The sequence below is a fragment of the Pristiophorus japonicus genome, unplaced genomic scaffold (genome assembly GCF_044704955.1).
Source record: "Pristiophorus japonicus isolate sPriJap1 unplaced genomic scaffold, sPriJap1.hap1 HAP1_SCAFFOLD_73, whole genome shotgun sequence".
Lineage (NCBI taxonomy): Eukaryota > Metazoa > Chordata > Chondrichthyes > Pristiophoridae > Pristiophorus > Pristiophorus japonicus.
Window position 1 is genome coordinate 1,149,088 of NW_027254645.1, and position 2,501 is coordinate 1,151,588.

Genomic DNA, 2,501 nt, shown 5'->3' on the forward strand with positions numbered 1-2,501 from the left:
TTCTGCTAAAGCTCACATTTTTGTCACTGATTCCAATCAGGCGCCTGTTGGCTCCATCCCAGATGTTTAAACTTGCTTTCGAGGAACTGCCAGGATCTTCTTGAATGGCCTACTCTGGCCCCTGATCCTTACATGCTTATCATCTTAAGACCATTCACAGGGCAACAAACTCACCTCTGAGCATGTATGAGGAGAAAGCTCCAGAAAATATTTCCAACCGGTGAGCTTTCGCGTGTGAAGCGAACGTGTTAACCGCTGCACTGCTGAAACATCTTCACTTTCAGCACCCGGTCAGACAGAAATGTGAAGCGAGCAGGTGAACTGCTGTATCCCACTTTTAAGGAGCTGTTCGTGGTACCAAGCAAATGAGTTTGGCTTAAATACTAAAAAGAAAAGGGATTTGAAACCACTCTTTAAGAGCAGATTGAAAAGTGAACACAGCACCTTCGAAAGCTCGGCCATCCAGACTGTAAGTTAAATTAAACTTTCAACTTCTGTGTCTTGTAACATGAATTAAATGAGGACATCTGGCATTTCTGTGCCTGACATCGGGGAAACAGTGAGACAAACCTTGGAGCACGGGTCGGGTTATTGCCAAACAGCAAAGAAATTCTCAACTCCGGAAGAACAATGACACCAACATGATTTGAATAGGCAGCTTTTTGATCGGGAGTCAGACACACTTCCGCTGCTCCACGAGGTCTGCAGTAGAGAGTGTTCATGTTTGTATTCATGAAGGTTCCTGAAACACAGTTTCATTTACCCTACATTGGTGCAATGAAAGGGCTTCAAAATCCCCGGCAACTCCCACCGTGGGTCAGAGAGCATCAGAAGCAATGCCCACCTGTCACTCACCCTCTCACGCCCGCTTTCATCACCTGCTGCCCGCGGACTGCAGCAAATCCATTTCATCATCATCATAGGCAGTCCGTCGAAGCGAGGATGACTTGCTTCCGCGCCAAAAACGGATGAGTTCACAGGTGTTTCAATGATGGACCTAATATTCCAGGTCCGGAACTGCATGTTGAAGGGTGGAAGATGTCTGTGTGTGGATTGTTTTAACGTGTGGTGGCCATTGCACCCTCGTCATCACAAGGGATTGACAGAGTGAGGTATTTGTCCAGAGTCAATGGTTATGCAAGACGACTGGAGACCATCTCTGCTGCACGGACCCAGTGCGCACACATATCGCAGTGTGGGCTGGCCCGTACTGCCCCTGGGCCCCTGGCCCAGAACTTACGCCGCCACTGATCCCCGAGCACATCCCTCGACAGTCTTTCTCAGCTCCTGCTGTACCTGCCCAAGCTCCAATCACCGACCTGGATTTGATGACGTCACTCTTCGCTCCCGTCGCCCTCCTGCACCAGCTCGCGCTGTACCTTGCCGTGGTACACCACCACGCTGCACACAGGCCGCCGCTCAACGCTCGTTTTATGGCCCCGAACTGCCACTGGTGTTCTCACGCAGGTCGGGGCCTCCACGATGCTCCGAGCAAATCCAGTTACATGCCGTTTCACCGCACAATTCTCAGCTGTGCTGGTAAGCTGACTATATTTAAAGCTATCGCAGAAACTGCGAGCAGTATTCCCTGGTCGTCTAGTGGTTAGGATTTGGTGCTCTCACTGCCATGTTCTGGGTTTGATTCCCGGTTTGGAAATAATATTTACAGAGCAAGTTGCCAGAAATCATTTAAGTCTGTGAGAGACTGAATAATTGTTTCACTCATCATTAATCCATCCACATGTGTAGCACACTGAAGGAAATTCAAATATGTTTGCCGAGCGACTGTCGAATTTTAATAACTTTTTATACAACCGTAGAATCAGCAGATAAAGAGGATATTCTGCCAATAGCATTTCATATATCGCCCATAGTACTAGAGTAAGGAAGTCTTGCTACAATTGTACAGGGCCCTGGTGAGACCACACCTGCAGTACTGCGCACAGTTTTGGTCTCCTTATCTGAGGAAGGTATACACTTGCCTTGGAGGTGGTACAACGGAGGTTCACCGGATTGATTCCTGGGATGAGTGGACGGTCCTTTGGTGAGAGATTGTGTCGAATGGGCCGATGCTCTCTGGAGTTTGGAAGAAAGAGACGTGATCTCATTGAAACGGACAATATTCTGAAGGGGATCGACTGGCTGGATGCTACAAAGCCCGGCTAGCTCAGTCGCTCGAGCATGAGACTCTTAATCTCAGGGTCGTGGGTTCGAGCCCCACGTTGGGCGATTACTTTTATGTTGCTTTCGCGGGTAAATATAATTAATGAACCCATGATCTTCTTTTGCACAATGATAAAAATGCGAACTCAGGGATGTTGATAATTTAATCAAATAATGAAAGCAGCGCCTCAGACCGCTCGGCCGTCCGTACTGTTAGATGCTTCAGTTAAACGTTATTGCTCTGGAAAATTTAAGACTGGGCGCTTGTTCAGGTTTGCTGGAAGGCCCAGTGACCGGGGTATCCTCACCCCCGGGGTTTTCTTGAGCTCTGCTCGGTG

General features: G+C 48.5%; 1 non-coding gene across 1 annotated transcript; it reads left to right on the top strand.

The window, feature by feature from the left end:
• Window positions 1-2,156: 2,156 nt before the first annotated feature.
• Window positions 2,157-2,229, top strand: trnak-cuu (transfer RNA lysine (anticodon CUU)). The gene has a single exon. It is a non-coding gene; the product is annotated as a tRNA-Lys (tRNA).
• The last annotated feature ends 272 nt before the right edge of the window (window positions 2,230-2,501 follow it).